The 10,617-nt window shown below is 39.2% G+C and overlaps 1 pseudogene; it reads left to right on the top strand.

The window, feature by feature from the left end:
• Positions 1-255: 255 nt before the first annotated feature.
• Positions 256-3,878, top strand: LOC103232957 (elongation factor 1-alpha 1 pseudogene; annotated as a pseudogene).
• Positions 3,879-10,617: the final 6,739 nt, after the last annotated feature.

Here is a 10,617-nt window from a genome sequence, read left to right as displayed (position 1 = left end):
TCCCTTTTTTAAATCTGTTTTTTTCCATCATTACTAGATCATTTCCATCATTATGAATTTGTATGTAAATTCACTACGTTTTATCCCTGTGATGCTTGAATTTAATTGTTTCATATGACAAGTTTGCTCATCTTGGGAAAGCTCCTTCAGGATTCTGGTTGCTCTCTGTGGTATTATAAAAAATGTATTTGGCTTTTTAGCAATGGGTTTGCCACCAGAACACAGGTGTCATGAAAAGCACACCTAAAAGCCAAAATGGGAAAGGAAAAGGCTCATGTCAGCATCATCGTCATTGGACATCAAGATTCGGGCAAGCCCACCACTACTGGCCATCTGGTGGACAAAAGAACCATTGAAAACTTTGAGGAGGCTGCTGAGATGGGAAAGGGCTTTTTCAAGTATGCCTGGGTCTTAGATAAACGGAAATCTGAGTGTGAATGTGGTGTCACTATTGATATCTCCTTGTGGAAATTTGAAATCAGCAAGTACTACATGACTTACTGATGCCCCAAGACACAGAAACTTTACCAAAAACATGATTACAGGCACATCTTAGGCTGACTATTCTGTCCTGATGCTTGCTGCTGGTGTTGGTGAATTTGAAGCTAGTATCTCCAAGAATAGGCAAACCTGTAAGCATGCCCTTCTGGCTTATACACTGAGTGTGAAACAATTAATTATTTGTGTTAACAAAATGGATTCCACTAAGCCACCCTGCAGTTAGAAGAAATACGAAGAATTTATTAAGGAAGTCTGCACTTACATTAAGAAAATTGGCTGCATTCTTGGAAGAAGTGGCATAGGTACAAAAAACAAAAAAGAAAACAAAATTGGCTAGAACTCCAACATAGAAGCGTGTGTGCCAAGTTCTGGTTGGAATGATGACAATATGCTGGAACCAAGTGCTTAGCATGCCTTGGATCTAGCGATGAAAAGTCACCTGTAAAGATGGCAATGCTAATAGAATCATGCTGCTTGAAGCTCTGGACTGCATCCTATCACCAACTCATCCAACTGCCAAGTCCTTTCGTCTGCCTCTCCAGAATGTCTATAAAATCGATGGTATTGTTACTGTCCCTGGTGGCCAAATGGAGGCTAGTATTCTCAAACCTGGCATGGTGGTCACCTTTGCTCCAGTCAATGTTACAACTGAAGTGAAGTCTGTTGAAATGCACCATGAAGCTTTGAGTGAAGTTCTTTCTGGTGACAATTTGGGCTTCAGTATCTAGAATTTGTCTGTTAAGATGTTCATCATGGCAACATTGCTGGTGACAGCAAACATAATCAATCAATTGGCTTCAGTGCTCCGGTGATTATCCTGAACCATCCAGGTTAAGTCAGTGCTGGCTATGACCCTGTACTAAATTGTCACACAGCTCACATTGCTTGCAAGTTTGCCGAGCTGAAGGAACTGATTGATTGCTGTTCTGATAAGAAGCTGGAATATGGCCCTATATTCTAGAAGTCTGGCGATGCTGCCATCATGGATATGATTCCTGGCAAGCCCACATGTGTTGAGAGTCTCTCTGACTATCCTCCTCTGGATTGTTTTTCTGTTTGTGGTATGAGGCAGACAGTTGCTGTGGATGTCATCAAAGCAGTGGACCAGATTGCTGTTGGAGCTGGCAAGGTCACCAAATATTCCCAGAAAGCTCAGAAGGCTAAACGCATATTATCTCTAATACCTGCCACCCCAGTCTTAATCAGTGGTAGAAGAATGGTCCCAGAACTGTTTGTTTCAATTGACCATTTAATAGTAAAAGACTGGTTAATGATAACAATGCATCATAAAACCTTCAAAATAAAAGGAGAATGTTTTGTGGACCATTTTGGGTTTGCTTATTTTTATTTTTATTTTTTTGCATGTGGCAGTTTTAAGTTATTAGTTTTTAAAATCAGTACTTTTTATTTTCTTTTTTCTGACTTTTATTTTTTAAGTTCAGAAAGTGTATATGTGGATTTGTTACATGGGTGAATTGTGTGCCATGGAGATTTGATGTCCAGATTATTTTGTCCCCCAGGCAATGAGCATAGTACCACATAGGTAGTTTTTGATGCTTATCTTCCTCCCACCCTCCACCTTAAGTAGGCCCAAGTGTCTATTGTCTATTGTCTCCTTCTTTGTGTCCATGTGTACTCAATGTTTAGCTTCCACTTATAAGTCAGAACACGCAGTATTTGGTTTTCTGTTCTTTTGTTAGTTCATTTAGAATAATGGCCTCCAGCTCTATTGATATCAATGCAAAGGACATGATTTCATTCTTCTTTATGGCAATGTAGAATTCTGTGGTGTACATGTATCACATTTTCTTTATCCAGTCCACCACTGATGGTTATATAGGTTGCTTTCATGTCTTTGCTATTGTGAATAGTGCTGGGATGAATATATGCATGCATGTGTCTTTGTGATAGAACAATTTAATATTCTTTTGGGTTTATACCCAGCAATAGGATTGCTGGATCAAATGGTATTTCTGTATTAAATTATTTGAGAAATTTCCAACTGCTTTCCACAGTGGCTAAACTAATTTACATTCCCACCAGTGGTGTATAAATGTTCCCTTTTCTCTGCAACCTTGCCAGTATCTGTTATTTTTTGTTTTTAATAATAGCCATTCTGACTGGTGTGAAATGGTATCACATTGTGGTTTTGATTTGCATTGCTCTAATGATTAGCAATGTTGAGCATGTTTTCATATGCTTGTTGGCTGCATCTATTTTGTCTTTTGAGAAGTATCTGTTCATGTCCTTTGCCCATTTTTTAATGGTTTTTTTTTTTTTTTTTTTTTGCTGTTAAGTTTCTTATAGATTCTGAATATTAGACCTTCGTCAGATGCATAGTTTGCAAATATTTTATCCCATTCTGTAGGTTGTATGTTTATTCTGCTGATAATTTCTTTTGTTGTTCAGAAGCTCTTTAGTTTAATTAGGTCCCACTTGTCAAATTTTTTTTTTTATATTGCTTTTGTTGTCTGCATCATGAAATCTTTGCCAGGGCCTATGTCCAAAATGGTACTTCCTAGATTTTCTTCTAGGTTTTTCGTGGTTTTAGGTGTTACATTTAAGTGTTTCATCCATCTCAAGTTGATTTTTATATATGTTGAAAGGAAGGAATCCAGGTTCAATCTTCTGCATGAGGCTAGCCAGTTATCCCAGTACCATTTATTGAATAGGGAATCCTTTCCCCATTGCTTGTTTTTGTCAGCTTTGTTGAAGATCAGATGATTGTCAGTGTGTGGTTTTATTTCAGGGTTCTCTAACCTGTTCCATTGGTCTATGTGTCTATTTTTGTGCCAATACCATGCCATTTTGTTTGCTGTATCCTTGTAGTATAGTTTGAAGTCTGGTTGGGTGATGTCTCCAGCTTTGTTCCTTTTGCTTAGGATCGCTTTGGCTAGTCAGGCTCTTTTTTCATTCCTTATACTTTTTTTTTTTTTCTGATTCTGTGAAAAATATCACTGGTAGTTTGATAGGAATAGCATTGAATCTGTGAATTGTTTTGGGCACTATGACCACTTTAACAATATCGATTGTTCCTATCCATGAGCATGGAATATTTTTCCATTTGTTTATGTCATGTCTGATTTATTTCAGCATTGTTTTATAATTCTTGAAGTGGTGTCAGAGAAAACACCACCAAGGTCTTGTCCTTTTTTCTTAGAAAACATAAAAAAAAAAAGAAGGTTAGTGGTATGAGTTCTTGTTGCTATAGCTGTCTTGAGGCCAAAACTGATACTCCTAATCCGTCTTTTTTCATATTTGCTAGATTACCTTTACCATCAGTTAGTACCCCTATTGATCCAGGGGGCTTACCTGGTGAGATGACCCATGATCTCTTCAATGGACTCAATTGTGTTCCTCCAAAATTCATAAGTTGAAGTCCCAACCCCAGTCACTTGTGTGACTGTATTTGAACATAGGGCCTTCAGGAGGTAATTAAAATTAAATGAAGTCATAAGCATAGGGACTGATATGGTTTGGCTATGTGTCCCTACCCAAATCTCATGTCTAATTGTAATCCCTACATGTCAGGGGAGGAGGCCTGGTGGGAGGTGATTGAATCATGGGGCAGACGTCCTTCTTGCTGTTCTTGTGATCTGTTCTCACGAGATCTGTTTGATTGAAACAGTTCTCACGAGATCTGTTTGATTGAAAGTGTGTAGCACTTCCCCCTTCACACTCCCTCTCTCCTGCTTGGACATGTGAAGACGTGCTCACTTCCTTTTTGCCTTCTGCCATGATTGTAAGTTTCAGAGGCCTCCTGGTCATACTTCCTGCTAAGCCTGTGAAACTGTGAGTCAAACCTCTTTTCTTCATAAATTACCCAGTCCCGAGTAGTTCCTTATAGCAACAATGTGAGAACAGATTAATACAGGGCCCTAATCTGATAAGATTGCTGGCCCTATAAGAAGAGGAAGAGAGGAGATTTCTTTCACTTTTCATGCAATTACACCAACGAAAAGATATGTGAGAACAAAGAGGCTGTCTGCAAGCCAGGAAGGAAGCCCCTACCAGAAACTAAACTTTTCCAGATCTTGATCTGGGAGTTCTAGCCTCAAGAATTATAGAATTAATTTTTGTTGTTTAAGCCATCTAGACTGTGATATTTTGTTAATACAGCTCTAGAAGACTAAAACACTCTCATCCCCAAGGGTTCTAGGTCCCATGTTACTGTCTTAGTCCATTTGTGCTAGTATAACAAAATACAAGAGACTGGGTAATTTATAATAAACAAATTTATTTTATTACAGTTTTGGAGGCTAGGAAGTCCAAAGATCAAGGTGGTGGCATACAGTGTCTGCTGAGGGCCTTCTTGCTGATCCTCCCATGGTGGGAGGTGGAAGGGCAAAAAAAGGGATGAATACTGTGTCCTCACATATTAGAATAGGAGAAGAGCCAAACTGGGCCTAAGCTAGTTCCCTCCAACCCTTTTATAATCCATTTGTGAGAGCAAAGCTCTCATAACTTAATCACTTCTCCAAAGGCCCCATCTCAATACCATGACAATGGGGATTAAATTTCAACGTGAATTTTGGAGGAGACACATTTAAACCATAGTAGTCACTATGCCTTTCTCGGGTCATGGCTTCTGCCCTTGTCCATTTACTACAATATTGGGCAGGAGAGTACAAATAGACAATGGATAAATAGAATCCCAAATGTATTCTTCCCTGTTCCCATTATGTAATAGCTATCCTATCTCCTCCAGGTTATCAAAGTCAAATACCCCTGCCAATATGATAACTAATGTTTTTGCTTGTTGGTCTCTTGGTTCTAGGAGCCTAAAGTTACCAGATGGCAGCTGTAACTTAAAGTTAATAAGGATTTTACTATATCCCTGGTTTAAGCATACTCTCCCTTGGAACCAGGTTTTCTAGACCCCTGAAAATTTCTACATCCTAATCCCTAGTCACTGTGACTATGTTACATTACATGGCAAATGGAACTTTACAGATGTAATTAAGGTTATTAATCAGCTGACCTTAAGAGAGAGAAATTATTCTGTATATCCAGGTGGGCCCAAACTAATCACATGGATTCTTAAAAGCAGTAAAGTGTTCTCTAAATAGAGAAAGGTGCGTTAGAAGAGAGACATTAGAAGAAAAAGTCAGAGATTTAAAGCATGAGAAGGACCTGATATGCTGTTGCTGATTTTAAGATGGAGGAGGCAACATGATGAGGAATGCAGGTGACCTTAATGAGTTGAAACAGGTTTCCAGCTGACAGCCAGCAAAGAAATGAGGACCCCAGGCCTACATCCATAAAGAACTAAATTCATCCAACAACCTCAAAATCTTGGTAGCAGATTCTATTCCAGAACTTTGAGATAAGATGCCACATCAATCAATACCTTGATATCAGCTTTATGAGACCCTTGATAGAAAGAGCCAACCATAACTTCTTAGCTACAGAACTATGGGTTAACATTTGTGTCATTTTTAGCTGCTAAGTTTGTGGAAATTTGTTACAGCAGCAATAGGAAATGAATGCATCCACAGAGTCTGAAGTTGCAGAAATAAGAAGCACACATTGCCAAGTGGGTCACTGAGGGCGATTATAAGCAGGGCCATTCCTACTTTTACCTTTTGACTCTCAGAGACATGTATGATACGTACTAGGGACATGGCATTATATAAAGGTCATTATATAAAGGTCATTATATAAAGGCTATATCCTTGTGGGTTGTACCCCATCCTTTTAAGATATGGTCTCAAACTGGCTACTCAATTGATTCTTTATTATTACATCAATTTATAGGTGAGCAGCATCTAAATTATGCAGTATGTCATAGGCTCAGAGAATTTCATGGATATAAGCCCACTACTAAAATCCCTTTTCTGTCAAGCTGGTCCTTGATCTCCAACAAAATCGTGTGGTATCCTATTGAGGCAGCAAGCACTCTGTAAGTTCCCAGGTAGTCATGCTGGCCAAGGGAAGAAAGGAAATCTCATAGCTAGGATATATGCCAGTTCCAATAATGAAGAGAATTGCCTCCACAGTCTGGGATGGAAGGCATCTGATGTAATTCCCTTGCCACCAAGGGGTTGATTGGTCTCCTTGAAGGAAAGTGCCATGATAGTGACTCAGATAAAGTCTCGTTTATAGCTGGGGTTCTACATTTGGCAGCAGCAGTAGCTAGATCAGTCTTGGTTAGTAAGACTCAACGATGTTTAGCCCCTGCTTAGCCTCCATACTTGTGACCAGGGCTTTTTCATTCATGTGTCCATTGTACCAGACTGGAGTAGCCTAATTGGCCTAATTATGTTTTCTCTTGTTATTTACTGCCTCTTTCATGCTCTCTGGTAAGTGTTAAAATGCAAAACAAATATCTTCACATTGCATGCCAATTCCCATAGGTCAGTCCACTATGTTTCTTATCTTTGATTTTTCAATCTTTTTTCTTCTAGGTTCCTGACCAGACAGCCAAGCCATTTTCCACTGCCTGAAGTTCACATACATTCTAACTTCTGGCCAATTTTTTTTTCTCACAAATTGGATAATCTGTTGCATCACAAGGAATTCTGGCCACTGGAAGGATTTTCCTTCTTGACTATCTTTTAAAGCCACCCCTGAGTAGGGCTCTAGAGCAGCCAGAGTTCATTTTCAGCTTCCACCCATATATTAAGCTGATCCAGTTATGAACTAAGCTTAGCATTTTTCTTTTTCCATTAGCTGATCATAAGGGACTGTTTCCATCTGACTATAAGTGTGAACTGAGAAGAGAAACTAGTGTAACATAGCAGATGATTTGGGGGTAAAACCACTTGCTCATGCAACTTACAATTGACTTTTGACCCTACTAGTGCTTGATCTTGGATATACTGCCTCCAGCTAATGATGGACTGATCTTGGTTCTGCCTGACATTAAGACTTGTTTGATCTGAGAGAATCCAGATCCTGATGAGCAGTTTTGGATGCATATACAACTTCCAAAATATGCCCTCAGGTGAGTAATGAGCTTGTGGTAGAGACAGAACACCTGACCACAATCTCCATGAGTTTGTTCTCCACATAGCTGCTAAAAGATGACTTTAACAGTGCTATGGTCGGAATATGTGTATCACCTCCATATTTCTATACTGAAATCCTAACCTCGAGATAGAGACCATCCTGGCTAACACGGTGAAACCCTGTCTCTACTAAAAATACAAAAAAACTAGCCAGGTGTGGTGACAGGCACCTGTAGTCCCAGCTACTTTGGAGGCTGAGGCAGGAGAATGGCGTGAACCTGGGAGGCATAGCCTGCAGTGAGCCAAGATCGCACCACTGCACTCCAGCCTGGGCAACAGAGCCAGACTCCATCTCAAAAAAAAAAAAAAAAAAAGAAAAGAAAAGAAATCCAAAGCTCAAGGTGATGGTATTTGAAGGTGAGACCTTTGGGAGGTGATTAGGCTCCACTCTTATAAATGGGATTAATGGGATTAGTGCTTTTATTAAAGAGACTCAAAAGAGAACAACCTTCCCTGATTCTGCCATATAAAGTTGAAATGACCATCTAGGAAGGGAGCCCTCACCAGACACTGAATAAGCCAGCACCTCAATCTAGGACTTGCCAGCCTCCAGAACTGTGAGAAATAAGTTTCTGTTACTTATATGCCATCTGTTTATGGTATTTTGTTATAATAACCTGAGCTAAGACAAAAAAACATGTCAAATTATGTCACTTTTCTGGTCTAGACCCTTAAGTGGCTTCTTACGTCACTCAAAATAAAACCCAAAGTGATTGCAACGGCCTACAAGGCCCCATATGATCAAGTACTTTCATATATCTTTGCCTTAATTTAAAACCACTATTGGTCAGGCACAGCGGCTCATGCCTGTAATCCCAGCACTTTAGGAGGCTGAAGCGAGTGGATCACTTGAGGTCAGGATGGATCCTGGGATAAACCTCCTGTAGCAAGAAGAAACTCAATGCAGACCCAAAGGGTTCTGGAACACAGTTATGTTTATTTTGGCAAGTCATCATTTTCTCTTTGAGAAACAACTCCTAACTTGCTGATCTTGGCTCCACATCAAGTACTAATATGACCTGAGCTAGTCATGAGACAGGTGTAATTTGATTCACTAAGTCATAAACTTGGACATACAACAGCATTTCATAATTCAGAAGAAGTGGTATACACAAGATTAGACTTGAAGAGATCCTGAAGGCCTAAGTAATTTGTATGGGTAGATGACTCATACTCCCAATATGCCTATTTCAGCTGCACTGGCATTCTTCTTGCAAATGACACCTTTGACTTCCTGGAGATTTTGTGATGACCAGCTAACAAAGGAGAAAAAAATTTAGCCTGGTTTATAGATGGCTCTGAATAATGTGCTGACACTAGTAAAAAAGTGGACTACTGCAGTATTACAGGCTCACTTAGAGGTTACCCTGAAAGACATTGATGAAGAGAAATCCTTCCAATTGGCTAAAATTCAAGCTGTATATCTCATTGTACACTTTGCCTGGGAGGATATATGGCCTCAGGTGTGGATCATTAGTTATTCATGGGTAGTGGCTAATGGTTTGGCTGGGTGATCAGAAAGTTTGAAAGAATAAAATGGGAGGATTGGTGATAAGAAAGTTTAAGTAAAGGCTTCTGCATGGATCACTTAGAATTGGCACCAACTGGGAGAATGTTTGTATCTCATGTAAACATTCACCCAAAGTCATCCTTGGCAGAACAGGCTTTCAATAATCATACAAAAAATGTCATTTTCTTATAATAACAGTTGGAGTCCTTTCCTCAGTCTTCCAGTGCTCATTCAGTGGGTTAATGAAAAATATGGCCATGATGGCAGGAATGAACTTTCTGCCTGGCATCAATAACAGGAAATCTCTCTCACCAAGGTTGGCCTTACTAAGTGCCCAATTTGCCTACAGTAACACCTGATTCTGAGCCTTATACACCCGGGGACCAGTCAACCACCTAGTAACAGGTGACAACAGTGAAGTTTGTCATGAAGAGGGCTGCATTATTATTTTTTTAAATTTTATTTATTTATTTTTTGAGATGGAGTCTCACTCTGTCACCCAGGTTGGAGTGCATTGGCATGATCTCTGCTCACTGCAACCTCTGCCTCTGGTGTTCAAGCAATTCTCCTGCCTCAGCCTCCCAAGTAGCTGGGACTACAAGTGTGCACTACCACACCCTGCTAATTTTTGTATTTTTAGTAGAGACAGGGTTTCACTATGTTGGCCAGGCTGATCTCGAACTCCTGACCTCAGGTGATCAACCTGCCTCGGCCTCCCAAAGTGGCTACATTATTATCATTATTATTATTATTATTATTATTATTATTATTATTTTTGCTGGGATAAAATATTTTGATTTTCTTTCTTGCTTCTGTTAGCACCATCATTCATGTATTGAATACCATAAACACAGTCATAATATCCCACACAATATTACCTTTAACAAAAGATTTATCTTTTAGCAAAAGAAAAGAAGTAAGGCAATGAGTTGGCTGATTTCCATGTGATTCACTGCTCTTGTGAAAAACTGCCACCTAGAAGCAAATTGGTTTTTGGAATGATACACTGTACTAAAGATACAATGATTATGCCAATTAGGAGACAGATATGTGAAGTTGGGGTACCCTTCTATGGGATGTAGTATTTCATCTAAACCAGTGATCAATATATGGTCCAGCTTCTTCCATAATTATAGGTCCCATAGGTCTGGGATCAATGGGAGAAAGTGGGAATGGCATCTCTTTCTCATTATTACACCTAATAAAACACTCATGATTTTCACTTCCCATTTCTTCAATTCTAAGGTTTGTTGATTGAAAGATCTTAGTACTCAAAGGGGTAATATTTCCACCTGGAGAAACAATAATGGTTACACTGAATTGAAAACTGAAATATCAACCATTCACTTCAGGTGCCTTATTTACATGGGTTAAACAAGCAAAACATGGAATTACATTAGTAACTTGGATAAGATTGCTGTTACACAATTTAAGTAGAGAGAAGTAGCATCCACGAGGGTGCTCTTAGTATAGCTACATCCAATGGTCAGTGATAAAAGGAAATAATATTAAAACTCTAATCAAGTAGAAAACACTACCCACAAATATGATACCTTGGAAATCAAAAAAAAGAGCAGAAGCAGGAAAGTTTTTCTG

The sequence above is a fragment of the Chlorocebus sabaeus genome, chromosome X (assembly GCF_047675955.1).
Source record: "Chlorocebus sabaeus isolate Y175 chromosome X, mChlSab1.0.hap1, whole genome shotgun sequence".
NCBI classification, from domain to species: Eukaryota; Metazoa; Chordata; class Mammalia; order Primates; family Cercopithecidae; genus Chlorocebus; species Chlorocebus sabaeus.
Note: the sequence above shows the minus strand (reverse complement) of the source record. Positions and strands in the feature narration are given on the sequence as shown.